The following is a 639-nucleotide window of genomic DNA, read 5'->3' as shown; positions in this document are numbered from 1 at the left end:
CATAGATTCCAGAATTTCTCGAAAACATTCACATCAGAGAATAAGAGTATGTTTACATGGATCTTACACTCACTGGAAAATTTTGAGAAATGGAGGGGGCCGACGCCTTTATGCTTATTCTGCACGTCTGACTTGCGTTTCGCCAGGCCATAAGCATGAACCGATATTCTGCTATTCTGTGCTTCAAATTTAGGTATGTCCTGGGTTTTGCTGACTGAAATACCATCATAGTTATAATACTTATGAACGTGAATATCTGTGCCGTATCGAGATGTGCAGTACGAATTATCCCAATAATTGTAATTTCTTTTGCAAGCCAGGATTGACAATACGAAAAAAGCCTGATCGGTTTTATTTTGGACATTCTTATCAGCTATATCTTCAAGTAGCTGTACATAGCTGGCTGAATCATAGAAATGCATGTTGGTGTCCAGGCGTAGTATTCAGCTGAGCACTTTATCTGAGTCCCTAACTTCCATCTCAGAAAACCAGTCCAGTAGAGCTCTCGATGATGATGATGATGGTCGGTTTTTGGGGCGCTCAACTGCGCATTTATCAGGGCTCGTACAAATTCCCAACCTTTGTTCAGTCGAAACTCGCCACTTTCATGAATGATGATGAAATGATGAGGACAACACA

The sequence above is a fragment of the Schistocerca piceifrons genome, chromosome 1 (assembly GCF_021461385.2).
Source record: "Schistocerca piceifrons isolate TAMUIC-IGC-003096 chromosome 1, iqSchPice1.1, whole genome shotgun sequence".
Taxonomy (NCBI): Eukaryota; Metazoa; Arthropoda; class Insecta; order Orthoptera; family Acrididae; genus Schistocerca; species Schistocerca piceifrons.
Note: the sequence above shows the minus strand (reverse complement) of the source record.